General features: G+C 33.1%; 1 protein-coding gene across 1 annotated transcript in view; it reads right to left on the bottom strand.

Annotated features, from left to right (window-relative positions):
• LOC116339893 (neuroligin-4, Y-linked) overlaps window positions 1-9,652 on the bottom strand; it is a 174,196-nt gene extending 164,544 nt beyond the window's left edge. Inside the window, exon 1 of the mRNA XM_031765976.1 lies at window positions 7,313-9,652. The gene's annotated coding sequence lies outside the window, so the exon portion shown is untranslated. The remainder of the gene's footprint in view (window positions 1-7,312) is intronic.
• Window positions 9,653-15,417: the final 5,765 nt, after the last annotated feature.

Genomic DNA, 15,417 nt, shown 5'->3' with positions numbered 1-15,417 from the left:
TCAAGAAACTTATTCGTTCGAATCAAACTCTCTCCGAATGCCAAAACATCTTTCACTGCGAAATTTGAAGTTCCGCTCTTTTCTTCATTTTTCAAAAAACATTTTAATTCAAATAATTTTGTTGTGCGTGCGTCGTGCACCCACTTTGCTCAGCACATTTCATGCACAGTTCTATCTATTCAAAAACTATGTCGCCCGATATAGTACCATAAATTATAGCAATAACATAAATTAGTTTGTTTTCGAGAGAAACAGCGATAGAAAATGTCCGTTTGAAACTTATTATATTGACCTCGATGCTTTTAGCACGTGCAATGAATGGCTGGAGAAAAAAAAACATTTATTGAATTACCTGCACAACATGAACAATTTTTCGTTTCGTTCAAGTAATTTAATCAGTGTCCCTTCTCAACTTTTCGATGACTATTGCAAAAGAATGAAAATAGAGAAAACGACGAAGAAAAAGAATGTGGTGTGGGGTAAACATATATTTTATGCGCCCGAAGCGAGAACGAGTTACTTGATGCTTCAGTAATCGGGGCTTGTGTGCTACAATTTCCAAGAAACTTTTATTCTTTTGTGATTTCTTCTTTTGTTCTCGTTCTATTCCTGTGCGTTCAAATGAATAAAAAAAAATAAAATAAAAATAGAATTCCGTCCAGCGACAGTGTAATATCGCTTGGATTTCAACTCAAGCAAAACATAAATGTGATGCGACACATATGAATGCGCTCAGTTGCTCTGCGAACATTCTATATTCGACTGTTACTTTGTTTTTCTTTAGTTTGCTCTCAATGGTGTGTTATTACCTTTTTTCTTCTTCTCTTGTTTGCACACTTTCATAAAAATTATCTTTGACGCAACTGAAGCTTCGCAATCTGTTCAAGTCGTATGCTGTTAAATTTCAAAGCTAATGCAAAATGAAATGTACTTAGTTTTGGCGTGTTGCTCTCATATGTCTTTCTGTCCAGATTTTCTGATTTCAAAATGGAATTCTCTTGGATGCGTTAGGCACAAACAAACAAACACAATTCGTGACAACAAATACTTTTGTCAATTTAGCGAAGAAATGTTCTTATTAGATTTTTCACTTCAATTCAATTACGCGACAAATAAAATTGATCCGATTTTCGTTTATTTGCTTCAGTGAATGTCTTCAAATGAATTATACGCTTTTTATTCATTCAACTTTCACTGGACTGATGACAAATACTTGATTTATTTAATAACAAACACATTTTAATGGATTATACAAATGTAGTTGGATAATTAATTTCAAAATGAAATTATTTCATTTGTTTTGTGCGATAACATTATCACACCATCATAACTTTATTATTTTATTCCAATAAAATTCACAGAGATGGAATCAACGAATGTTTTTAATGAATTTTAACATTTGACCCTTGAGTGCTTGACATTATCCAGAGTCGAGTCTTTACATTAGGTGGTACTTCTTCTTCTCCGAATGGTCGCTTTATACTGTTGATTACAATGGTCGCCTTAATGAGCTTCATATTAACTATATTTTTGGTATCCTTCCTGTCGGCTCGTGATTATCTGAATTTAAATTGACTACGACACATATCTTCCACTTGTCATAACACATTTCGTATCTCTTGAATAAGAGATACAAAGTGACGTTACACAGAAGCCGGCCCGAGAATGGACTCAACAACTGTGAAACTGTAGCATATACATATACAACAGTGTGTGTGTGTGTGTATGATGTCGGGTAACATCAATTGTTATTTGTTCGCCACATTAACAATGGTCTCATTTATTTTCACATTTTTCCTTCTCCTCTCTTCTCTTTCTCGCAATCTTTCCATTTTCTCTATCTCTGTGTTTCTTTCTTTGGCCGGAGTCAGACGAATACAAACAAGCCATCGTTTATGTATGAAATAAAGCAGATTATATAGTTGCATGAATGTAATATTCCTTTACAAACAACTCGCTTCATCTTTAGATGATTTTCTCATTTTTTTTCTTCTTGTCGCTTTGCATGCCTTCGTGTCTTTCCACTTTTGTTTGAACACAACAGAAGTTTTTTTTTGTCGTACTTGATTGTCAAATCACCATCAGCACCACCACCAATGGCAAGAAAAATGAAATGAGAAGAAACGACGTTGCTGGAACTTAACGAGAAAAATGGTTTTGTTGTCGTTTTGTGTGTATTTTTAAACCAAATGACATTAAAAGCGTTGTGATGTTGCGATTGATATGCTGACACGTGACAATAACTAGATGTGCCATTCATTAAATGGTGAAGACAAGATGAAAATGGTTTCATTCGTTTTATTTTTCTTTCTTTCATCCATTGAGCTCAAGAAAAGAGTTTTATATAATTGATTGCGGTCAGTAAACTTATCGATGTTTTAGCTTCTACAGTCGATTAAAGTTAAATGACATGAATATACACAAGTAATGTTAAAACAACTTTTGGGAAATTGATCAAAAGAAATTTCGAAAAGATAATGTTTACTAAAAAATTTCGGTGAAAAAGCTTTCTCAAGACAAATCCTAACTTTTCATTCATATCAAGAACATTTGCACTTTCATTTTTCACTCATTTATGTTTTCGGAACTGGAAATAAATATTACGATGATTCACAAACATACCAAAAAACGATTGAACGGTCGGAACCCAAATTCAATTGGCATGGAACGAATAGGCAACCATATTGGTAAAACTATTATTGATTGCACTTCATCTCCCTTTTCAACAAAAGTTCATGTATCAACAGAGTAAATTAACCCGAATCAAGTATTGGATTCGGGTTACCATAATGACCGATATATTTTGAATTGTTGGAATGCGATAACGTCATTTGGTCAAAATGAAATACAATATCAAAACCATCGACACTATATATTGGTGCAATTCGAGGAATTTTAACATTTGTGTGATTTGGCAATTTGGAGAATAGCCTTCATTTCTGAAAGCCCCAAATTCCAATTACGTTTGATTTGGAGCAATTTATTTTTTTGATTGGCCACATATTTTGCCGATCGAATTTTTTTTTCAATTTGTGTGATTGTCGGTATTGGGAATTCCATGAATTTCATTGTCATAAATTGGATCGCATGAACCAAAACTGATTAACTCTTAGGAATACTTCTGCATAGAACAAAAAATAAATGCTTGCAAAATATTGAAAAAAAATTTGACAGTATAACCCGAAGTCACTTTCGAAACAAAAGCCAACAACCGTAACCATATATGAAATCATTCGATAAAGTTCCTTTGTTGTGAAAAAGTAATTGCGGTAAAATAAATAAAAATTGCTACAGTATGATAACAATTTTGTACAGATGAAGTTTTTGTTCAAAAAAAATTCTTTACGCACAGACAGATGGATAATTTCGTTTTCAATTACATCTACCCATATAATAATAGCAAATAATAGCCGAAGCAATCATGTTGCCTTTGATGTGGTTGCGTATGTTCAAAATGGTATGTGAAATTTTAAACGCAAAGGAATTTTTTTCGCTTTCCTCTGCCACAAAAATGCGTTTTTTATCAGTCGAGTCAGTTTATAATACCGAATGTGGATAAATGGAAATATATGATTTTGTGTGTTCTCATTTTTATTGTAATTTATATTGATCGAGTCGAATAATTACAAGAGTTGACCGAGAAAAGGTCAAAAAGCTGGGAAAATGAAGCGAAGCAGAAAAAAAAGATTGAAGGGATAAATGAACGGACACAAGCAAATATATAAATTAATTGGCCCAACGAATCAGAAATCATGTGAGAATTTTTTGCTCTCCTTTTTCCGAACTGAAAACATTGAATGGCGTATTTGATGTGCTTTTTGCAGCTTGGCTGATCAATAAATTCATTTCAACTTTTCCGAGAGTAATTTAAAAAGTTAAAACGATTTTTATGATTATTAGTAAAAGGCAACATTTGGTAGCAAAACACTCTCATGTCTCGTGCACACTTGCGTCAAAACAAGCATATAACATGACAATATAGTAATTGCGTAGTTCCAGAATGATAGTGTGGAAAGGAAACTTTGGATGAGATGAATTTGACGAGCATTTGTAATTTGATGCTTATTTTCGTGCAACCATTGATGTTTCGTTTACACAAAGCAAAACTTCTTATAATAGATAAAATTGACTTTTTTCCCGATTCACTTTGCCGCACATCTCAAGTTTTAACAACATTTAAATTGGTGCTTTCACTTGGTGCCGTCAAAAATATCGAAATTCAAAACAAGTCAAAATCAGATATTTCAGCCGTTTTGTATGGTTTATATGGCAACGGTCATCGAGAAAGAGAGAGGGAGGGAGAGCAAGAAATATTGAGATTAAAAGAAAGACAGAGAAAACGTATCAAAATTCTATGCACGGTATTTATTTGTTGTGGATTTAGCTACCCTTCCATGCCTTTCATATGCGAAAATTAAAACAAAAGAAAAACTTTTTCTCCTCATTACATTGTTATTACGTTGTGAATATTTTGGCTCAATATATTTTATACACCGTCAAAAACTTCAAAAAGACCACAACTTCATGAGATTTTAACAAAAACATTCATTGATTACAATGTTTTTGTTGCTAACATCGCTGGTCCTGGACACTGGCGCGCTCACCCAAAGCGGACAGCTTCATTGCGATTGATAAAAACGGTAAACAAAACACAGAAACTTTTTCCGCATTTGGTAGTTTCTTTTTCTTGTGCTTTGTTCTTTTCTTTGTCTGTGGACTTTTGTGCTATCTTTGTTCCCTTGTTTCGACCGGAATTTTTCAAACTTTTTTTTCCAAACACATGTATTCTCAATGAAGACATCTCAAGTCTACTTCGAGTCCTTTCTTGCCAAATTCACATACAAATCGAGTTGCTCGAGATTATTATTATTCATGTATGTGTGTGTGTGCGCAGGGGGAATATGTAAGTGGTCGAACAAAGTTATGTTGCCGGTTCATGATGATGATGACGACGACAATGACTGCTTAAGCCAAAAACTAAGGAGTCCGGGAAAGATATGAACTCTAGAATGAACAAAGTTTCCAACGAATAAAATATACTGTGTTAAAACAACACCAACGGTCATAGCAATAAATAATATTGCATAAGCTTCTGAATTCTTTTTTCAGATACTCGTCTCTATGAATACTTGGTTACATACTAACTCCCCAAGGCATAAATGCATGCAATTTTTTTCTATCGCTCTCGTTCATAATGTGGCATAAATGTAATAGAAAGTGCCGCAAGATAGAAAAGAAATGAAAAGAAAATCGTACCGAATCATGAATGTTTGAAAATCAACGAAGCACAAAACCAAATGTGATTCAAACAAAACCATCGAGAAATGGATATAGAAAAAAATCTAAAAAGTAGGAGAGACTACCTACAGATATGGAAACTAAACGATTTCAAGCTTTCATACACCATTCTCAATTTGATTTATTTTGTTTGAGGTATTTACAATGGAACCAGCGTTCCAAGCCAATCGACATTTCAAGAATTATAGAGAGTTTACCTCATCGATGATAGCAATTTTTACATCTTTTTTTACTAAATTCGATGCGTTTTTTTTTGTTGTTATTTTCACTTGCCAATCACTTTGGAAAATGAGAAACTTCACTCAATAGAACTTAATAGACTAGCCGTGACTATATTTCATTTGAAAATTTGATCCGAAAATATTAAACTGGCAATTTGTTCATTTCATTATTTTATTAAAAAGACTAACAGAAAAAAGATCGCATGAAGCATGAATCCATTTTTTGCCATAGTAATGCACTCATCCAGGTAGTAAATTTATTTAACTGAAGTGAAAACAATGTGCATAAAGTATGCGCAAAAGATAATTTATATTGAAACATAATGAAAATGATATCAAATAGTGGTTATTAAAGACTTGTTCCAAATTCATCCAACCTTTCATTTCACATTTTTTCCATCATATTCGGAAATATTCACTTAGTATGTGCTCATATTTTTTTGCTTTTCAGAGTCAATTCAAAATAATGGAAGCATCAAGTTGATATTGTTCAATTAGCCATCCATAGAAAAATTAATGTTTCGTGTTTTCGCTTAGCAACATCAGAGCGTTTATTTATATAATCTTCTGTGATAAAGAGTTTGGAACGGCTCCAAATTTCCAATTTTTTATATACTTTTAGTTTGAGAAAACGGGAGAGCGAACGAAAAATTGAATGATTCACTCAGAAAAGGTTCATGAACAACTATGCTGTGACAAATTCAAGTGATTTGTTTTTATTCAAACCATCACATTTCTGTGCACCTTCCATAAATTGGGTAATTGAAATAATCATTTTTCCCCGTTCCGAAATTACTAACGTTTTTTAATGAGTGTATCTACTCATTTTTTTACATTTTGGGTAAAAATAAGTTGAAAAAAGGTAAATTTTTGGAAGGAAAAAAAGAGAAAATCAACACGCTCAATCCAAAGTTGAAGCTTCTCAATTTGAGGCTCGTTCCGGTTCAATGATTTGCTCTTCAATGAGAGCCAATATTTATGATGTCTACTTGATTATTACTGTCATGCAATTTCCAGTTTGACAAATCAGTACATGTACCGGTGTGCGCCCATAGTTTGGTCCCATAAAATATGGATTTTCATGACAGGCGCGTGAATAAAAACAATAAATTAAATATTTCGACATATTTTGTTTGTTCGTTGGATTTTTCGTAGTGGTTAGTTTGAAAAGAATTCTATTATTTTATTGCTATTTTGTCCTCGGCATTCTGTGGGGAAAAACAAAAATTGTGAAGTTTTGTAACGTCACGTGCATCGTTGCCAATGGAGAAAGGTATCACAAAGCTCATTCACTTGTCCAAAATTGATGACATTCCCGAAAGCAAAAAGAGTCCTTTTACGTATTTAAATGGATGATCGTATATTCGCTTAAACTCACGTAGGGCACACTCTGCATGCCCTTATGCTCAACCCAAAACTACTAAGCGAAGAAAAGATGATACAATCGAGTTGAAAATGTTGGGTGACTGACAAATATCAAAACCAAACATATCTCATTCGTTTTATGCAAATAGGTAAAATGTTTTGAAATTATGACAATGTTGGCATAGAAATGGCCCCTCAATGCACAAAATCGATTTAAAACCGAAAATAAAGTTATATTTTATTGTTTAATCAAAGGATTTCGTTTAATTTCATGGGTATTTTAAGTTGAGGCTCATTTTGAAAAAACCATGCTCAATTTATCTTCACAGTCAAAATAATTTTGATTCGAATCCGTTATTTTAAAAGCAATTTCGTTCCAACTTTGAGTGGAAACCATGACTAAATATTCAATTTAAATCATTACTTACTGTTCAATGCATACTGATGACTGTCTCTAGATGATGCGCATCGATGCACGTTTTCAATGTTCAATTATTCAAGCAAATAGAAACGAGAGCAATGGCGGCAACAAAAAAATGAGAGAGAGAGAGAAAAATCCCCTCTTTATTTTATTTGTCTGTCGCGTAATTGCTCCGGTTCCCTTTTTCACGATTGACGTAATTTAGTTCGATTTCATTATAACTTTCTCTCGTGCATAAAATGCTGATCAATGTGACTGCAGTGCTGTTGTTGTTTCTCAATTTGAATGCGATTACGTCGCCAAATGGAAGTGAGAGGAAAAAAAGTGTACAACTATAGTGAAACAATCGATTTAAATTGGAACGTACACTGTTTTGAACACTGAAGAGCAATTAAAATTATCGGCAGTCGAGTTCAGGCAAGCATCGACTGATGCACACACATATATATGAACTGGATTTCACACAAGCACATGAAAAAGAAAATCAATAATCTTTTTTTCGATAATCGTAAAGTCCATCAATTAATTACAAATGGTTAAATTTTTCTTTGTCCTTTTTTATTTAGTTGCTGTTTTTCGTTTGAAATCTCAAAAATATAGAGGAACGTAGACACAGACGCTCTCTCACACTCTCTCTTTTTGTATTCACTGTTTTTTCTCTTTTTTTCCTCAAATGATGCTCAATGTGAATAGCAACATTGGAAATTCGTGCAAATCCGATTTTATCTTTTTATTGAAATCTCTTTTTTTGTAAAAATCACAAAATCAACACGTCACTCATGCCAACTTTTCCGAGCCAGCTTTTTTCTTTGTCTCTTTCTGTTTTTGTGTTTTTTTTATGGGGCGGTGTATTTCGTTTTTGTTACTTTGGTTTTGGTTCAAGCACGCAATGAACAGTAAATCTTAAGCACCACAGTTTACTAGGAACAAAATGAAATCCTGGCATTTATTTCATTGAATCGTATTTGCAGAAAACAGCCACTTGTTTGTCGGATCGTGATTAAGTTAATCACACCACAAATCTACATTATTATTTTTTTTCAACGAGATTTCATTCTCAATCGCATACACACACACACAAAATGTACCGTGTTTTTTCGCTATCGTAATTGTTTTCAGCATAAATTGGACGCTTATTCTTTTTTTTCGCTCGCAAATGTTTCCGCTTCAACCAGTATTAAGTGGGCAGCATTAAGAATAATAATTATTTGCGTTTCATTAATGTGACGGGGGGGTGCACGTTGAAGTAAATGTGATTTTCTTAATACTAATCACGGAGTAAACCACTATTTGTTTTGGCCTGAATAAAACACTACTTTTGGGATATTGTATTCTCGGTAGCGATACGATTTATCGATGCTGGATTTTTACTAGATAAACAATAATCGCGGGTAGACAACGTGAACAAGGGATTTTGGTCCGTGATTTTGTCGATAAATGGACTCTTAACTACAACCAATTTAATCCTATGGGATTCTCATGCATGGATTGCACCTGTTTGCAAACGATAGAGTAAGAACGCAATACTGATATACGTAGGCTGTGTAAATTCAAGCTTCATTCATTACTTTGGCACGTAAATTTTTGTATTGTACCTCAAGCAAAAATTGATATGCTTTTCTCTGTTTTATCGAACGAATGCGAATCGCATGCGAGCAATGTATGATTTCTTATATTATGCGCGATTCAAATTCATAGGCATGAAATAATCGTAATCTCTCTATTCACTGACCGTTCACAATGTGGCCGCTCTTCTCTGTTTCGCTGTACTTGTTTTTTTTTTTTGTTCATTTCATTTCACTTGAGGTTGATGTTTTTACTTCACCTCCAATAGGCGAATGGTGAACGTGGTGCAGTTGAATGTAACAGAAAATTTATTTCAGCCGTAAATTCCTAGGCCAGGACAAGAAACAACAGCAAAAAATAGACTCAGTCAATGCGGTCTATGAGTTTTTTTTTCTCTTTTTACTCTCTATTCATTCATTCCGACTTTAAATCGCCCATCCGATCACTCTCTGGGCTTTTTTGCTCTCTATCTCAAGTGCTTAATCGAAAACACCATGAACTAGAATTTTGAAATCGCTTTTACTGGATTATTTACCGAAACCCAATTACATTTCGTATTTATTTATTCAATTGCGAGAATATTCTGTAATTTAAAAAAAAGACACTAATTCACAACTGAATTTTTCACAATTTCTCCTTTTTGACACGAAATACTGTTGTTTCCACAAAGTAGAAAAATAACATCAAGTGAATAATACGATTTGGATTTTATTTCGCGCGCGCGACACACACACCGTTTACGTCTCTCTCTCGGTCGAGGAGCGGTTACGTTACATCACCGATTTTCTACTTCGTACTGAACAGATGTGTGTCATCGGCAACGACTAGATGCATTGCTTCATGGATTGTTAACGGACCGGGAAAGTCGGGATGCGAGTAGAGGGTAAAACACATTTTTGCGCATGTGTTTGTTTTCAAATGGAACTGGAAGTTTGCCTGTCACCCATACAAAGTGGGAAAATGTTCGCTTTCCACATTTTCCAACAGCGAACATCGAACAAAAGAGGGCGCCACATTAAGAGTAGAAAAGTTTGATTCGCTTTTAAAGTAGATAGTTGATTTTTCACAATATCTAAATTCGGGCGTATTGTGACCAATACATTTTAAACAATTCTCATTATTTGATAAGAAATAATTCATTTGGCGAAAATTTGAAAAACTTCCATCACCATTAAATATTGATCACCAAAAAATAGTTGGTAAGCAGTTAAGTCGAAGAGTCAAGTGGAGAACGTTTGCAAACTTATTTGAAATTCATTGTTTGTGTTTGAAAAGTATGTTTACAGGTAAAATTAAAAGTAAAGAAGAGTTCAACATCGAAAAAGAAAGCGCGCTCGCGCGAGAGAGAGCATTTTTTTTCATTTTCGCTGTCTGTTTTGTATTCGAAAATGTAGTTGATGAGCACAACAACTGATTGAAAGGCAAACACAATTAAGATTCATTTTCTGTTTCTGGTCGTGCATTCAGGTGAGAGTGATAGAAAGATAGAAAGAATGATTCTCAGTTAAACGTGGCAGATTTCGTTCATAACTTGCCTTTAAAAAAGTTCGTAGAAAAAGCAACAAAGCAACGGCAAAACTATTTTACAAAACAGCGTCAATATTTTCATTGAACCTCGCGTACAAATTCAATTGTGCTCTAATTGAAAAAGTTTTATTAAATAACGGCCAAATCGAAAAAATAGTGCTGTTGATGTGATCGAGTGTCTCTTTCTCTCTTCAGTTGAACTTATGGCAGCAATTGAGAAAGTTTATTGATTTTAATCGCATCAATCAGCAAGTTTAAACTACGGAGAATAAATGTATCGGAGAAAAATGAAAACAATTCGATGGTCAAAAAAAGTGCGACGAGAAAAGTTTTATGGATTGTGCAATGAAATGAAATCATAAGCAATCATTTTGGTAGTTTTGCCGTCGTACATTCATACATATGCATAAATTTTGATTGTTGACATGTTAAAAGTTCCGTACATTTTGTTCAACGAACAGAATTCGCTTAAATTTAACGCAAAGAATGCGAAATGGAAATGCCAACGATAATAATCTCATTTGTATTTCATTTAACCTTTTGACACTCTCGTAACACACACTAAACTCACGTAGTACCGCATAAATTGAAAAAAAAAAATCAAGTTTGACACTTTTGAATTTGATTTTGATGCAGTCGATAGTATTGTTCACGCGGAATTCATTCTTGCCGAATAGAAAGACGATAGACAGAGATAGAATGTACGGCAGAGTGTAACACAAAAGATTCGTCAGTAATTCCATCATGTCGTAGTACTTTTATTTATAAGTTTGATAACACTTTCGTACTCGTATGCGCCATAAATGAATGTACAACGTTCATATGGGACACGATGAGATAATGACGTAAGGTATTGTACTTTTGTGTTGTTATCGGGACAATATTGCTATGGAGAAAGAGAGCAAGAAACAACGTCCAAAAATACTAAAATAAGTCTGTACAAAAATAAATCGCAGCTTTTTATATGCTATGGATGTTTTGACGCCCATTCACTCAGAACTATGTGGGTATGAATGAAAAGTCGTTCTCTTGTTTTCGTTTCTATTTCGCCTTATTAAGTGAAGAGCACGTTATCTTGTACATTCAAGTTAAGAGCATTGCCTTTACACTTTTAATTCGCCAAATAAATATACATACATGTTTTAACATGCAACCGTCTGTTAACTTTAATTAATTAATTAAAGTAAGCTATGTTCAACTGAAGAAGCTATAGCCATGACAATAGTCATGATCGCACGACAGTCAAAATGTCTCAAAATTATCGACTGACTGACTAAGTGATTATAGTCGATTGTTTTCCATACAACACATCAAAATTAAACAATTTTTCCCACTAAATAAACTTATAGTTAATAGTGACTTATTCATTTTTTTCTACAAATAAAAAAAAATCATGTTTTCCTATTCTCTTGTAATGCTTTATTCTATTTAGATTATGGCGGCTAATAAGTGTTGGTGTTGCTCTTGGTGTCATCCCAACCATAAAAATGCTTTCCGAAATTAAGGCGAAGAAACTTGAAATTTTGATGATATAACAGCGCTGAAATCTTCATCGAATTTATCCGAAAAAACAACTTCGAAAAAAATGTTATATGTTGCATACGAAAGTACAATAAAAGAAATAAAAAGTGGTATTTCTGGATATTTGTTCAATCTGAGAAATATAACAGTGAAAGTTAAGAAGCTCAGTAAAATTCGCGAAGAACCATAAAATATGAAAATCGAAAACAGACAATCAAATGAATCAATACTGGCAGATGAAATAAAAAAAGTGAATCAATTGAAATTACATTCTTGAATGTGTTTCGCGTGCATAAAATATTTCCGTAAGCTTCAATATAGACTGGTCTTTGAGCCATGACCAACACTGCTGGAAACATACGTTGTACATCAACTGGAAACGTATACCAATCGCATTGATAAATTGAATCGTTTAATTCTCCGAATGCGGTGGACATTTCTTCTCCTAAATATGAAAAACTATGATAATTGGGCAGATAGATGATAGACGATTAGATGTTTACACATACCAAAGTGGCAAAATATAAAAATTAACATAAATGACCAAAATAGTTTGGGAATGATGCTCAAAATTTGGGCCATATCTGTACCGTCCCTTGACTGAATTCAAAAATAAAATGTCATTAGTTTCAATTGAACTTGAGAGGTTTCACTTAAACAAAAGAATATGTGGATTTAAAAAGCAGTAACCAATTCCATTTGAACCATAAGGAGTGTTCCACATATTGTCAAAAGACCCACAAAAAGTAATTCGTCAGCATGACCTCAAACATATCGGACACATCAAAAATAGTTCTGAAAAAATGAATCTATTTTCAATCTTGGTTATATGAAACATGACGTATTTGAATGAAATCGAGCTAGACGTTTGAAAATAAATAGTATAGAAGATTATATATAGATGTAGAATATAATGAGTACTCAACTGTATTGCATCCGCGTGTAACTGTATGAATAAACCAAGTATTTTTTTCAATCCATTTTTTCGCTCATTTTCTTCATTGATTTTATTTAGATTTTCCAGTTCCATTTTCATATCTTTAACGAATGCTATCAATATATTGCACGAACCAAACGGTATAGCTAATTGGCCAATGTCATGATTTAGCAGTTAATACGCAGCTCCAGCTTGAAGAAATACAGTGAACAGGTATCCGAACTCAGTTCGCCAGTTATAAGGCTCACTTTTGGGAAATAATTTCGTTTTGAAAGGTTTTTTTTTTAAACTATTAGACACACTTGCCTCGAATAAAACGGTAGATCATAATCGTTTGGCTCAAAATCCTTAGCGAAATAGATGTACAATGTGAACAGTAACTTTGGCAAAATTAGGAAATAAGTGGTTAAATCACCGAACATTTTTCGAAGCAACACAGAGAATTTTTCAATCAAATCATTTGTATTTTCGAATAATTCTCTGGTTGATGGACTACCAGCCGTGAGTCCTAAGAGACATTGAAAATAAATTCATTTAAAAATTAAAAAAAAGATGAGAACATTTATATTGGCTAAAAACAAACTTAACACGACAAATGATTAAAATATCATACGTGCTTGAATAGCATTTTCAAAAGTGTCGACAAGCCTGAACAACTTATCTCCATTCCATGTAATGATTAGAAAATCTGAAGTAGCAACGATTATTGTGACTAACGCATATGTTGCGTTCGCATATTTTCCAACTGTATCGGCATCAGTACACAAAAATGCACTCGTTGCAATAGTGAAATGAGCAAGAAAAAAGAAAGCTGCAAACGTTTTGATATTGATCGGTTGATATTTTTCGAATGGTTTGGGTCGCCTCACTCCCAAGTATTTGTATAGTTCTAGACATGTTTGAAACAATTTCATATTGAGATTAATATTCGGTTCTTTTTTATTGAAATATTGTTAGATATTTAAAATCCAAGTTAGATTCTCTTTCTGATTAAAATCGTGATGTGATAATTTCAATTTTAAGTCACTACTTTTGTGGATTTTTGTTTAAAATTATTTCATTAAAAAGAAACGATTTCTGCAATCAATACGGAACGTTATTTCAAAAAAAAATTAAGTCACTACAATGTCGCGAGTGAATCAAAACTAAACTTGAATTTGATTTTCATTTCTTTTTTATAGATAACTGCCGAAAAAAATAAAAGTAAAGATAATGGAACAAACGATTTTCCATATAATAACTTAATTAAGCAGTGGTTAATGAACATTCAAAATTGATGAGCCAATAACCAATCATGAACTCTTTTCAGACAATCGAATCAACTTGTTAAGCAAATAATATCAAATAATGTGGTACGAATTTCAAACGATTTGAAAAGAACGATGACAATACTAAACTAAAAGCATATAATTTCTTTAAATTTTTTAACAGTAACTTGAGAATTAAACTCAGTAAAAGTGTATATAATTCTATATTTCTTTTCAAAAAACTCACAAGTGATCCATATATTTCTCATCGTCAATTATTTATTTCTTGGATATATAAGTCGATAACAAATTGTGTATGTTTAATATTTTACCTGGATGGGTTGGGATTTAGACATATTTCTATCTTCAAGTAAAAGTATTCACTGAATTGAATAATAAATGAATACACTGTGTGTCACTCAAAAACTGACAGAAACGAGACCAGTGGGATTTACATTTCAATGGCATCATTCGTTTTCTCCCATCACGTCGGGATTTTCCACAATTTTCTTCAGAAGTTTCCCGGAAAACCCAAATTGGCTGTTTATATAGTTTTTTGGCATGAAAAGACCGAATATGAAGCTGTTTTTGCTATAAAATTAGGTTTGAATACACTTACCACACAAAAAGTATCCAAAATGGTCAAAAATGACCAAAAATGTGAAATTGTGGTTAGTGTATTCAAAACTTACCACGGTTTAACACGATCCATCATCATAGTTAACACGGTTGGACCTTTGGAAGAACCGTGTTCTCGCCTTTTGACAATTATTAAATGTGCAAAATATAGAAAAAATAACGGTCAAAATATGTTTCGATGTCGTTCAAAAAGTACAAGATTGCTTAGGTACGCGTCTGACACTCCGACTTCAACGCTATCTGAAAAAAATCGAATCGCCGCTTCAAGCAATGAAATGTGGCATTTTATAAGGTAATTAATTGATTACAATAGTTATTTTAAATTCTCTGTAATAATATTTTATTGATTTTCAAAATAAATAAAATGTGTTATTAACTTTTGCGTGAAAAGGGTGCATTTTATATTGTAACAAAACAAAATCAGAATTGGTAATTCTTGTAAAGTGGACTTTTCCACACTGTATATAGCATTGAAAGTTAAGAAGAAGTGATCTCAGTAAAATTCGCGAAGAACCATAAAATATGAAAATCCACCCTTAGCGATCTGAAAACACACAATCAAATGATATTGACAGATGAAATAAAAAATGTATCAATTGAAGTTACTCGTTTGTATGTATCTCGATTACATAAGATATTGCCGTAAGCTTCAATATATACTGGTCTTTGCGACAT

This window comes from Contarinia nasturtii, unplaced genomic scaffold (assembly GCF_009176525.2).
Source record: "Contarinia nasturtii isolate CC-2019 unplaced genomic scaffold, AAFC_CNas_1.1 Cnas_scaffold_533, whole genome shotgun sequence".
In the NCBI taxonomy this organism is placed as follows: Eukaryota; Metazoa; Arthropoda; class Insecta; order Diptera; family Cecidomyiidae; genus Contarinia; species Contarinia nasturtii.
Note: the sequence above shows the minus strand (reverse complement) of the source record. Positions and strands in the feature narration are given on the sequence as shown.